The sequence below is a fragment of the Musca autumnalis genome, unplaced genomic scaffold (genome assembly GCF_047663935.1).
Source record: "Musca autumnalis isolate F117 unplaced genomic scaffold, ASM4766393v1 scaffold_1, whole genome shotgun sequence".
Lineage (NCBI taxonomy): Eukaryota > Metazoa > Arthropoda > Insecta > Diptera > Muscidae > Musca > Musca autumnalis.
In genome coordinates, this window is record NW_027411644.1 from 318,598,677 (window position 1) to 318,612,736 (window position 14,060).

The 14,060-nt window shown below is 36.0% G+C and overlaps 1 protein-coding gene across 1 annotated transcript in view; it reads right to left on the minus strand.

Moving 5' to 3' along the window:
• The window catches only part of LOC141391501 (uncharacterized), an 88,817-nt gene extending 83,600 nt beyond the window's left edge, over nucleotides 1-5,217 (minus strand). Inside the window, exon 1 of the mRNA XM_073964381.1 lies at nucleotides 5,112-5,217. The gene's annotated coding sequence lies outside the window, so the exon portion shown is untranslated. The remainder of the gene's footprint in view (nucleotides 1-5,111) is intronic.
• Between the last annotated feature and the right edge of the window lie 8,843 nt (nucleotides 5,218-14,060).

The window sequence follows — 14,060 nt, forward strand, 5'->3', positions numbered from 1 at the left end:
TTTCGATTGCAATATAATCAGAAGCCAAAAATATGCCCAGTCTCAAAATTTGACATAAATCGGATCAAAAGTAGGGGTTGCATAAAATTCCGCTGTCTAGTCATTAGTAATTGCTCTTCTATATCAGAAGATTTTTGATCATCAATTATTGTCTACTAGAGTTTTGACAAGTTGATGGTGGATCCGAACGCTAAGACGCCGGCTACATTGACACTCAGTTGTCGGAGACCCATGTTCGAATCACATCCTGGCTCATGCTGAAATTATTTTATTTTTGCCTTATTAAGGCGAAGGTCATTTTTATTTAATTAATTAATTCTCTTTCGAGTTGAGCTTTCATGACCTAAGAGATACATTGAAAATTAGGAGTCTACCGAAGTCCCACGCATCCAACCATTACGCTACGTTTTACGGGTGGTTAAGCCGATCTTCAGGCGTATTAGGATGTTCTTTTTGTGGCATTTTAAACATTTTAGGTACATTTTAGACATTTACCCAGCAAAAATTTGGATCCGGTAGTCATTACGTAACCCTTTACAAAGTAATGTAAACTATCTTCTCTTCGCATTACAAGTAATCTAAAAATTAATGGATTACTTCTTAAAAAATGTACAAGGTAGACCTACTTACTTTACTCCTCACTAAGTAATGAGGACGGTGGCACAGTGTGTGTGTGTCCGACTATAAATCCTAGGGTTGTGTGTTCAACGCTCACCGTCGGCACGCGAGTTTTTGACAAAAACAACAACTTTTTGTTAATTAAAAAATTACAGTTCGTGGTGCACATGTGCACTGCACATTTAATAAATATATTGACTTTATATCATGAGTTTGCTTCAAAATACGTGGAATCTGTAGGTACCGAGATATGGAGCTATACCAAATCATTGACACATACCAACAAATTATAGTAAGTAAACGTGTGATTTATAGAGAACTCGAAAAATTTAATTTCGTTAAACTGAGGTTGGAAGAAAAATGTCAAGTTTGAGAGTTATCTTGTACACTAGCCATTTTAGTATGTGACGGCAGGATTTTTTAGAGCTTTTGGCAGTATGGACTTACTCCGAAAAAATTTTACAGTTGCAATTAATAGGGACCGTGAAACAACCTTTTGAAAAACAAAATCAAATTAATTCCCAATTTTGTGTGGGAGGTACTCGAAGGACGGGACCAATATAGTCCATATTCCAATATGATACATGACTGGATAATACGATATACATACTATGTTTTGACCAATCAGAAACACCCTGTGTTCTTGGAGCTTTTAGGCCATTATTGCAGGATGTATAGACTTGCCTCAGTCGTAAAGGGGCCCGGCCGCACGGACAACTTGCTGAAAAAATCAAAACCTTTCAAAAGGAGCTCTTAAACTTAATTTTTCTCCGAATTTTGTGTGGGAGATACCCGAAGGAGAGGACCGACATAATCTATATTAATCTAATACATGACTGGCTGCAATAATACGATGTACAAAGTTTGAACCAATCAGAAACTTCCTGCGAGAGTTATCTTGTAGTTTAGCAATTTTCCTGGAGCGTGTAGGCCACTATCTCAGAATGTATGGACTTGTCCCAGAAAAAAAATTTGTACATTCGTAAAGGGGCCGAATTTTGTGTGGGAGGTACTGAAAGGAGTGGATCGATACAGTCCATATTCGTACTTTATATATATCTGGAAAGAATAAAACGATGTACAAAGTTTGGACCAAATCGATTGCTCCCTTCTAGAGTTAGCGTTCAAACAATTATACAGAAAAATTGTGAGCTTTTATGGGGGAGATACCCGAGAGAGACACCCGATATGGCCCATCTTCGAAAATTAACTAAGTTTTTTGCAAAATATTACGAAGTTTACGAAGAGTTATCGTGCGCACCAGCCAGACAGACGGACGCACATGGCTAAATTGACTCAAAATTGCCTGAAACTAATTTCGTCCAAACATACTTGGGGTCTAAAACTATTATTTCCATGAGGCACATTTTTGGTCGTATAAAAGTGTATATTCCCTCCTTTAGCCTAAAGGCTGAGGGTATAAAAACCACATACCAAATAAAAAAACAAATAAAAATAATATCCGTTATAGTTTCCGATAAATAGCTATTTTTCTCTAGAAATTTGCAAAAATTACGTATTTTCTGAAATTACGAAAAAAAATGGTCGTCTTTAGGAGCACGACACGCCCACACCTTCCAATATTTTGAACTAATTTTGTGGTTTCCTTAGTTTCAATATGTTTACTATCGAATCCCATATAGAAATTAACAATCGGTGACGGCAAAAAATTGGGCCTTGGCCAGGAAAATCGATTCCTGAACCACTGTGCGTCACGAATATCATTCTTTTTTACAAAACTACTGAAAACGATAGGGAACCAATTATTCCACCATTCTGATTACGAAAATGGCACAAAAAGCCAACAATTAATCGATTATTGTGGTGCATCATTTTAAATGCTCAATTTAAAAATGTCCATTTTTTGTTTTCCGGTATAACTGTACTGTACTGTAAATGGAATATTTGTCTATACCATCTCAAAGACAACTTTTCAGCCTACAAAATAATATTTTGAATTGTTAAAAAATCTCTACTCGTTTCCAAGTTATCAAAGATCGAATTTTTTATTTCAGGTTGCACTGATTTAAAGTCAAGGATTTTCTGCTAATTCCATTATTTTTATAAAAATTGTCCGATAATACATGTTCATGAGTTATTCACCATTATATCGGTTGGGTTTTACGACTATTTGCGTGGTGCCAATGACTGAAATGTTACAAAAATCCACTTTTTGTAGGTACTTTCTCAGAAAACCACAGATTTAGCAACTTTATTAAAAAACAAACCCGTAAATCAGTCTTAGCATCATCAACTAAAGTCATCAAATCCCCAACGATAACTAACGCATTTTAAATCTATGAAAAAATGCAAAATAGACCACAAGCTGAGTCACCGATTCAAATTTGTTTGAAACGACTAAGCCGACATTCTTCTTTCTACAAACCAAAAAAAAAACAACAATTTTTAATCACGCATTGAAATCTCTTCTTGAGTGAATTATTAATTTGCAAAACATCTGCTTTAGTCACCCAACACAAAAAAACAGAGCACGAGCTAATTACCGAAAATTTCCGAATAAACAAAAGACAAGCAGCTGAAAATTGTCGCATACAAAAAGAAAATCAGTGTACCATTGTTAGGAAATTCTTAGACATTTCAGCCGTATGCTGTCCACCAAAAAATTTCCTAAAATTCTTTGTTTACTTTCTTTAAAGGCAATTGTTGTTGTTGTTAATCAATGTTACCAATTTCTTTGGTTAATATGCGAAAGTAGTGGAACTTGTTGTTGTCTATTTGCTTTGGAATAATGTGAAAATTGTTGTTGAGTCGTTTTGCTTTGGGCATACCACCACAGTTAAGAAAAGATCCTTTCACTTTCACATTGCATCATAAAATCGTGAAATGACTACCAAAAATAAATGGTGCAGAGAATTTTTAAAGAAACACAAACATTGACGCAGATTGACATCCACATAGTCATGCATACCGACATCATCAATGAAAAACAGGATATGCAGCACATCTTTGGGATAATAAAAAATATGAAAAAAAGCGACAGCTGGATGGGGAAAACCTAAAAAAAAATTTAAATACAAATGTTCCATAGATGGGCAATTAAATTGCTTCTATAGACCCTATAGACCCTTCTTAAAGGAATGGTGCTTCGATAGACCCTTTCTAAAACAAAGGGTGCTTCGATAGACCCTTTCTAAAAGAAAGGGTGCTTCGATAGACCCTTTCAAAAAGGAAGGGTGATTTGATATACCATTTATAAACGAGAGGGAGCTTCGATAGACCCTTTCTAAAAGAAGGAGTGCTTCGATAGACCCTTTCTAAAAGAAGGGGTACTTCGACAGACCTTTTCTAAAAGAAGGGGTACTTTGACAGACCTTTTCTAAAAGAAAAGGTGATTCGATAGACCCTCCCTAAAAGTAAGGGTTCTTCGATGGACCCTTTATAATAGAAAGAGTGATTCGATTCCCCCTTTCTAAAAGAAGGGTGATTCGATAGACCCTTTCTGTAAGAAAGGTTGCTTAGATAAACCCCTTTCTAACAGAAAGGATGCTTCGATAGACCCTTTCTAAAAGAAAGGGTGCTTCGATAGACCCTTTCTAAATGAAAGTTTGCTTCGATAGACCCTTTCTAAAAGAAAGGGTACTTCGATAGACCCTTTCTAAAATAAAGGGTGCTTCGATAGACCCTTTCTAAAAGAAAGGGTGCTTCGATATACCCTTTCTAAAAGAAAGGGTGCTTCGATAGACCCTTTCTAAATGAAAGTTTGCTTCGATAGACCCTTTCTAAAAGGAAGGGTGCTTCGATAGACCCTTTCTAAAAGTAAGGGTGCTTCGATAGACCCTTTCTAAAAGAAAGGGTGCTTCGATAGACCCTTTCTAAAAGTAAGGGTGCTTCGATAGACCCTTTCTAAAAGAAAGGGTGCTTCGATAGTGTAACGAACCACCACGCGGGCCCTACTTCCTCCAGGAGTGGCTACCTCCTTGCCCCGGCCGTGCTCAGTCTTGGGGCAGTTCTTTCCCTTTGGAAGTAGACACGGTTTCGTACACACAAAAGTTAAAATAAGGTAGCTCTTTATATAGATAGAACAGAAAACGAATAGTATTTGAAAAAGAGGAAATAGAAGGGAGAGGGGGAAATAAAAGATGATGATGTTACTATGGGGGACAGTTATAGATGGTATATTACTGTCTCAGCTTACCCACCCTACCATGCTGATTTTATTATTCAGCCCTAAAAACCTCTTACTTACAAACCTTTACTTTTCGCAAATATTAATGACTTAAACATAACAATTCATTATAATTATATTTAATAATTAAGTAAACAATAGTATGAATTAATATTGACGGTCATAGAAATGATCCAATAGAATGAATTATTATCGATATATTAACTAATGTAGATTGTAAGACGTAAACAAAATTAAAATACTAAATATCCCGATGTAGTGTTGTGTCAGTTGTCTTTTTAAGATTTTTTTTTTATATAATAATGATTGATGAGCTAATGCAAACGTAATAAATTTAATAACTCACCAGTTAACTCCCGCGATGTCATCAGGCCTGTTGACTTGCTGAGGTTGATCAATGGGTAAATAATATGTTCTTAATATATAGGTTTGCTTAGCTCAATCGTTATGTGTAACACAGGATAGTGCAAATGATTAAAAATAATATGCAAAATTGAAACAGAATTTAAAACTAGAATCCATGGTTGGCGTTATTAAATTGGTTGATTGTTTAAAATGGTTGATTAATTGCTTATAGGCTTGATTTCATAATTGTATAAAGATTGTTCCATAGGGGGTCCTCCATAAGGACTTTGGTTTTGCTCCCTCCTCAGCGGGAAACTTTCTTATTATTGATTATTTATCTATGTGTGCGGCTGGTTAGTTAAAATTGTCACAAATTGTGTCCAAACTACTAAATTTTAAATCCAAATTTTCACATATTATTCTTGGACCGAATTAATTTGAAAACTGATTAATTCGTTTGAGATTAGTTGATGCTTTCCGAAAAGATTTCGAAATTTCAGGGTTAGGAATTTAGTTCTTTGTAAATTGTATTTTTCGCGATTATCGAAATTAGATCTCGTATTCGCCGATTCTGTAAGGAATCGGCAGCCAAAATGAAATCCTTATTATACGAAATTATTGCGTGTCCTTTGATATTCCTCGCTTAAGGAAAAGTTCTTATTACACGAAATTATTGCGTTTTGAAAAATCCTTATTACTCGAAATTATTGCGTTTCCTTCGATATTCCGCGTTGTGAAAAATCCTTAATACATGAAATTCCTGTATGTCCTTCGGTATTCCCGATATAAAAAAAAGGATGATAAATTCCAAAATTTTCTATTTGATTTCTTTCTTATTTATCCAGTTTAAATGGGAATGTCTTCAACGATGAAGTTTTCGATGTCAAATGAATTTTAAAATTTTCAGCATAATATTTATGTAGAAAATTTTGGAAGTTTCCTACTCAAAATTCATAGCCTAAATAGGTCTGAATCGAATACAGTTTATAATTTTGTATAGTGAAATTACTTGTAAATTCCTGCTGCCACAATAGACCCTTTCTAAAAGAAAGGATGCTTCGATAGACCCTTTGTGAAAGAAAGGTTACTTCGATAGACCCCTTTCTAAAATAAAGGATGCTTCGATAGACCCTTTCTAAAAGAAAGGTTGTTTCGATATACCCTTTTCTAAAAGAAAGGATACTTCGGTAGACCCTTCCTGAAAGAAGGGGTGCTTCGATAGACCTTTTCTAAAGGAAACGGTGATTCGATAGATCCTTCCTAAAAGAAAGGATGCTTCGATAGACCCTTTTCTAAAAAAAGGATGCTTCGATAGACCCTTTCTAAAAGAAAGGTTGCTTCGATAGACCCTTTTCTAAGAGAAGGATGCTTCGATAGACTCTTTCTAAAAGAAAGGATGCTTCGATAGACCCTTTTCTAAAAGAAAGGATGCTTCGATAGGCCATTTCTAAAAGAAAGGTTGCTTCGATAGACCCTTTTCTAAAAGAAAGGATGCTTCGATAGACCCTTTTCGAAAAGTTAGGATGCTTCGATAGACCCTTTCTAAAAGAAAGGTTGCTCCGATAGACCCTTTTCTAAAAGAAAGGATGCTTCGATAGACCCTTTCTAAAAGAAGGGTGATTCGATAGACACTTTCTGAAAGACAGGTTGCTTCGATAGAAAGGATGCTTCGATAGACACTACAAAAAACCGTTTGTCTTAGCCCAGTTAGAGACGCGGGTAAGATCTACATTAAGCTTAATAAAACTAGCACATCGTCACTGTAGAAACCATATCGATATTTTCCCAACATTGCACTGCTAACTCTAATCACCTATAAAGCGACATCTCTCTCCGTGATCCTGAGGTCAAAGATACATGTCCAAAATTTGGTCAATCAGCTCACACCCCACGGCATCTCTCCACACCTTCCAATATTTTGAACTAATTTTGTGGTTTCCTTAGTTTCAATATGTTTACTATCGAATCCCATATAGAAATTAACAATCGGTGACGGCAAAAAATTGGGCCTTGGCCAGGAAAATCGATTCCTGAACCACTGTGCGTCACGAATATCATTCTTTTTTACAAAACTACTGAAAACGATAGGGAACCAATTATTCCACCATTCTGATTACGAAAATGGCACAAAAAGCCAACAATTAATCGATTATTGTGGTGCATCATTTTAAATGCTCAATTTAAAAATGTCCATTTTTTGTTTTCCGGTATAACTGTACTGTACTGTAAATGGAATATTTGTCTATACCATCTCAAAGACAACTTTTCAGCCTACAAAATAATATTTTGAATTGTTAAAAAATCTCTACTCGTTTCCAAGTTATCAAAGATCGAATTTTTTATTTCAGGTTGCACTGATTTAAAGTCAAGGATTTTCTGCTAATTCCATTATTTTTATAAAAATTGTCCGATAATACATGTTCATGAGTTATTCACCATTATATCGGTTGGGTTTTACGACTATTTGCGTGGTGCCAATGACTGAAATGTTACAAAAATCCACTTTTTGTAGGTACTTTCTCAGAAAACCACAGATTTAGCAACTTTATTAAAAAACAAACCCGTAAATCAGTCTTAGCATCATCAACTAAAGTCATCAAATCCCCAACGATAACTAACGCATTTTAAATCTATGAAAAAATGCAAAATAGACCACAAGCTGAGTCACCGATTCAAATTTGTTTGAAACGACTAAGCCGACATTCTTCTTTCTACAAACCAAAAAAAAACAACAATTTTTAATCACGCATTGAAATCTCTTCTTGAGTGAATTATTAATTTGCAAAACATCTGCTTTAGTCACCCAACACAAAAAAACAGAGCACGAGCTAATTACCGAAAATTTCCGAATAAACAAAAGACAAGCAGCTGAAAATTGTCGCATACAAAAAGAAAATCAGTGTACCATTGTTAGGAAATTCTTAGACATTTCAGCCGTATGCTGTCCACCAAAAAATTTCCTAAAATTCTTTGTTTACTTTCTTTAAAGGCAATTGTTGTTGTTGTTAATCAATGTTACCAATTTCTTTGGTTAATATGCGAAAGTAGTGGAACTTGTTGTTGTCTATTTGCTTTGGAATAATGTGAAAATTGTTGTTGAGTCGTTTTGCTTTGGGCATACCACCACAGTTAAGAAAAGATCCTTTCACTTTCACATTGCATCATAAAATCGTGAAATGACTACCAAAAATAAATGGTGCAGAGAATTTTTAAAGAAACACAAACATTGACGCAGATTGACATCCACATAGTCATGCATACCGACATCATCAATGAAAAACAGGATATGCAGCACATCTTTGGGATAATAAAAAATATGAAAAAAAGCGACAGCTGGATGGGGAAAACCTAAAAAAAAATTTAAATACAAATGTTCCATAGATGGGCAATTAAATTGCTTCTATAGACCCTATAGACCCTTCTTAAAGGAATGGTGCTTCGATAGACCCTTTCTAAAACAAAGGGTGCTTCGATAGACCCTTTCTAAAAGAAAGGGTGCTTCGATAGACCCTTTCAAAAAGGAAGGGTGATTTGATATACCATTTATAAACGAGAGGGAGCTTCGATAGACCCTTTCTAAAAGAAGGAGTGCTTCGATAGACCCTTTCTAAAAGAAGGGGTACTTCGACAGACCTTTTCTAAAAGAAGGGGTACTTTGACAGACCTTTTCTAAAAGAAAAGGTGATTCGATAGACCCTCCCTAAAAGTAAGGGTTCTTCGATGGACCCTTTATAATAGAAAGAGTGATTCGATTCCCCCTTTCTAAAAGAAGGGTGATTCGATAGACCCTTTCTGTAAGAAAGGTTGCTTAGATAAACCCCTTTCTAACAGAAAGGATGCTTCGATAGACCCTTTCTAAAAGAAAGGGTGCTTCGATAGACCCTTTCTAAATGAAAGTTTGCTTCGATAGACCCTTTCTAAAAGAAAGGGTACTTCGATAGACCCTTTCTAAAATAAAGGGTGCTTCGATAGACCCTTTCTAAAAGAAAGGGTGCTTCGATATACCCTTTCTAAAAGAAAGGGTGCTTCGATAGACCCTTTCTAAATGAAAGTTTGCTTCGATAGACCCTTTCTAAAAGGAAGGGTGCTTCGATAGACCCTTTCTAAAAGTAAGGGTGCTTCGATAGACCCTTTCTAAAAGAAAGGGTGCTTCGATAGACCCTTTCTAAAAGAAAGGGTGCTTCGATAGACCCTTTCTAAAAGTAAGGGTGCTTCGATAGACCCTTTCTAAAAGAAAGGGTGCTTCGATAGACCCTTTCTAAAAGAAAGGATGCTTCGATAGACCCTTTGTGAAAGAAAGGTTACTTCGATAGACCCCTTTCTAAAATAAAGGATGCTTCGATAGACCCTTTCTAAAAGAAAGGTTGTTTCGATATACCCTTTTCTAAAAGAAAGGATACTTCGGTAGACCCTTCCTGAAAGAAGGGGTGCTTCGATAGACCTTTTCTAAAGGAAACGGTGATTCGATAGATCCTTCCTAAAAGAAAGGATGCTTCGATAGACCCTTTTCTAAAAAAAGGATGCTTCGATAGACCCTTTCTAAAAGAAAGGTTGCTTCGATAGACCCTTTTCTAAGAGAAGGATGCTTCGATAGACTCTTTCTAAAAGAAAGGATGCTTCGATAGACCCTTTTCTAAAAGAAAGGATGCTTCGATAGGCCATTTCTAAAAGAAAGGTTGCTTCGATAGACCCTTTTCTAAAAGAAAGGATGCTTCGATAGACCCTTTTCGAAAAGTTAGGATGCTTCGATAGACCCTTTCTAAAAGAAAGGTTGCTCCGATAGACCCTTTTCTAAAAGAAAGGATGCTTCGATAGACCCTTTCTAAAAGAAGGGTGATTCGATAGACACTTTCTGAAAGACAGGTTGCTTCGATAGAAAGGATGCTTCGATAGACACTACAAAAAACCGTTTGTCTTAGCCCAGTTAGAGACGCGGGTAAGATCTACATTAAGCTTAATAAAACTAGCACATCGTCACTGTAGAAACCATATCGATATTTTCCCAACATTGCACTGCTAACTCTAATCACCTATAAAGCGACATCTCTCTCCGTGATCCTGAGGTCAAAGATACATGTCCAAAATTTGGTCAATCAGCTCACACCCCACGGCATCTCTTCAAATGTTGCAATGTTTTGCGTAGGGGAACTTGCCTTCCTAACACAAGAGTCTGTCTATTACAGACCTATCTCGCTTGAGCTTGACTGTGGCAGGGTAGAGCCGAGGTAGATCTGCTTAATGTGTACATACTACCGGTGAATAGCTGTGCCCCGGTGAATAGCTGTCCGACAATAATTAGCTTTTAGAGACCAATAACCGACTAGAGCTTCAATGTCCATCATGAGCTCTGGCATTCTGTCCTAATGACCATAGAGGTACAGCGCTGACCGAGCAAATGAATAGATTCGCGTTTTGTACAGCGAATGAAGACGTTCCTACGAGGATAAGAGGAGTTTGCCGCAGCTCTCTAGATATCACAGGTCTGTTAAAGGACGTATCATGGACACCCGTCATTTCCCTTGGCGCAGCCCACTTCCCAATTATCGTCTCCGTAAATAGACCATCTGACTGCATAACCTCTGAACGTCGTACTTTTCTGAACAATGGGAAAGCTGATTTGCAAGGTATTCAAAGAATTCACCAATCTCCATTTCAGAGATCTGTCCATTCCCTCAGATTCTCGGGTAGCTGACATAACTTTCCGGCAGCATGTCGTTTCATAACTTTTGGTTGAGCGAACTAGGAAATTAGCGTGATACCCTTCGTCGTACGAACTCTGGGAAAGTTAATTGGCAAGGTTTCAGAGGAAATATAACCATAACCTCTTCAGGGAGCTGCCAATTCCCTCAGATCCCCGGGTGGCTGAAGGGAACTTTCAGGGACATCATTACTGCAACATCCGCTCGCTACATACCTGCTGGTGGAATACCCAAAATCTGACCAAATTTTCCAGCAGAGGCGACCGGATCATCTAATAAACGTGATGAACTTCGTCCGAGAATCCGGGAAAGAAGGAGGAAGAGGGTTCTTACCTTCCATGGCGTGACAGTAACTGGTCCGATGAGGTGTGCATGTTATTTTATCCGGCAGAGGAGTGTTCTGCGCCATATACCAGCCGATGAGGTACAACCACAATTTACGATGGGCAATGTTGCAGACGTCATCCGAAACGCGAAATCATCCAAAGCGTTCGGGCCCACACAGAATATCAATGGAAATGCTTAAGCAACTGAATAAATCGGAAGTTGAGTATTCAAAAAGCCACCAGAGGTTAATCGTACAGGCCGAGGAGGACTGAACCAGAACAGGCCGTGCAACCGAACAGTCATTGTGGCTCTTGACCTATTGAAGGCCTTCAATACTGTCAACCATGCCAAGCTATTCTGTTCACATAGCGAAGACTACCCTGTTGCCATGTTTGAAATGTGTGACCCCAGTCGAAGACCCGTAGAGTGACACTGGGAGTTCCCCCAACCTACCTTTCTGAAATTCCACACCTCGCAGACGGCATAGAGATCGTAATGTATGCGCAAGGTTGTCGGGTCCTGTCGTCTAAGATATATGTGATGGGTTAAATGCCTACATAGCTGACCTAGTGCAGTTCTTCCATCTGAAGAACAGGCAAATATCCACCACTAAATCCACTGCCAGATTGTTCACTACTTTGACGGCTCAAATGAGGCTCCTACTGAACACATTAGTCGATGGTGTCCTGATTTTGACCACTAACCACACCAAAATATTGGGAGTAACGTTCGATTGCATGTTTAAGTCGTCCGCGCAAGCCACAGCTATTTGTGGTAAGTTCAAATGCAGGAACAACGTCCTCAAGTTGTAGGTTGGCAATATTTGGAGTGCTGGCAAAGAAACCATATTGACCTCTTACAAAGCAATAGACCGGTGTATGGCGCCAGTGTGATATGTTGGCCATACGCAGTGGGAAAATATTCAAACCTGCCAAAAGGCCGCTCTGAGGACTGCAACAGGTTGCCTCATCATGACACCAGTGAACCATTTTCATGAGGAGATGATTAGGTGTTATCGCAGTGAGCATCCCTGTCACAATTTTTTGGACAGGCTTCCCCCACTCAGAAACCTCAGGAGAGATGTTCTTGAACTACACCATTTTCAGAAGTACTTCTAATCATTTTGAATCATTGTAATTTGAAAATTACATTTGTAATTCGAAATATTTAAATTGTAGTTCGAAAATTCCACTTGTAATTCGAATCATTTCAATTGTAATTCGAGAATTCCATTTGTTATTCGAATCATTTCAATTGTAATTCGAAAATTCCATTCGTAACGCGAAGCATTTCAACTGAAATTCGAAAATTCTATTTGTAAATCGAATTATACCATTTGTATTTTGAATTACTTCATTTGTAATTCGAATTTTTCGATTTGAAATTCGAATTTTTCCATTTGTAATTCAAATTATTCCATTTAAAGTTCGTATTATTCCATTTGAAATTCGAATTGTTTTATTTGTAACTCGAGTTATTTTATTTGTAATTGAAAAAAAAAATCAAATATAAACGATTGCAACTAAACATTTTGTAATTGTTTTATTTCAAATTTCAAATGGAATACAAAAAGAAAAATTCGACTTACAAATGGACAAATGCGAATTACAAATGAAATAATTCGAATTTCAAATTGAATGTAACGAAATTCAAATGGAATAATTCGAACTACACCTTTTTCAGATGTAATTCGAATCATTTTAGTTGCAATTCGAGAATTCCATTTGTAATTCGTAACATTTTATTTGTAATTCGAGAATTCCATTTGTAATTCGAAACATTTCAATTGTAATTCGAATTATTCCATTTGTAATTCGAATTATTCTATTTGTTATTCGAATTATTCTATTTGTAATTCGTATTATTTTATTTGCAATTCGAATTGTTTTATTTGTAATTCGAATTATTTCATTTGAAATTCGAATTATTCCATTTGTAATTCGAATTATTTTATTTGTAATTTCAATTGGAATAATTCGAATTACAAGTGGAATAATTCGAATTACAACTAAAACAATTCAAATTACAAATAAAATAATTCAAATTACAAATAGAATAATTCGAATTGCAAATAGAATAATTCGAATTTCAAATGGAATTATTTGAATTACAAATGGAATAATTCGAATTACAAATTGAATAATTCGAATAACAAATAAAGTAATTCGAATTACAAATGGAATAATTCGAATTACAAATGGAATAATTCGAATTACAAATGGAATTCTCGAATTACAATTAAAATGTTACGAATTACAAATAGAATAATCGAATTACAAATGAAATGTTACGAATTACAACTGGAATGTTTCGAATTACATGTAAAAAAGGTGTACAAATTAAATAATTCGAATTACAAATTGAATTTTCGAATTACAATTGAAATGCTTCAAATTACAAATGGAATTCGAATTACAAATGGAATAATTCGAATTACAAATGGAATTTTCGAATTACAAATGGAATTTTCGAATTACAAATGGAATTCTCGAATAACAAATGGAATAATTCGAATTACAAATGGAATTTTCGAATTACAAATGGAATTCTCGAATTACAAATGAAATATTACAAATTGAATCTAAAAAATCGAATTAGTTCTGAAAATGGTGTAGAGAGATCCAAATGTATAAACGAGAACCTCTAGACCAACGAGCCTAGCAGGCAGGCTTGGATATCATTCACACTGACGCAGTTGCGCAGGCAATACGGAAATTATTGAGTTGAATAATTTTATTGAAGTGAAAATACACAGTACAATGAAGTTTGTATGTAGAATAAAAGACAAAAAGCAAAGGTTACTTATACAATGTAAAATATTAATTGATTAAACACAGTACTTCAACACTTCCCCTTGTTTAAATCATTAATATTTAAAATATTTACGAAGTGCAGCAATCGAAGTTTTGGTAACGGTTTGGTCA